Raw genomic sequence first — 517 nt, forward strand, 5'->3', positions numbered from 1 at the left:
TACAAACAAGAATAGTTTAACTAAGGAAACGAAGACATATATATATATATATATATATATATATATATTTACATAGACGCTGCGGACACCTTGTTTACTAGCATCCCGCTGAGCTTTGGTCGTCAGCATTAAACGCTCGGAATTTCCCCGAAAAGTCGCAAAAACGAATTTTTTTATGAAACAAAAAACACTAACGAGAATGTAATGATCCACTTCGACCGCGCCACCCCTAACCAAGTGTCACGTAGCTTTGCTGACCAATCACATTGCCGGAGCAGTCACGGTTGGCCACTTGAATTGTTCTGACATAAAAACGTTCTGGAAAAATTCGGCCAGCGAAAGCAGAAAGCAGTTTAACTATCGATAAGATGACGTCATCGTATCCGGCTGCTCACTTCTTTTAATGTACCGACAGATGGCGGAAAAGGCATAATTTATCTCTGTTGGTTGCATCAGAGATATCTTTGACGTACGAGAAATGTTGAAGCAGCACAAGATATAAACGAATACCAAGGGA

The sequence above is a fragment of the Priapulus caudatus genome, unplaced genomic scaffold (genome assembly GCF_000485595.1).
Source record: "Priapulus caudatus unplaced genomic scaffold, Priapulus_caudatus-5.0.1 Scaffold1215, whole genome shotgun sequence".
NCBI lineage: Eukaryota > Metazoa > Priapulida > Priapulimorpha > Priapulimorphida > Priapulidae > Priapulus > Priapulus caudatus.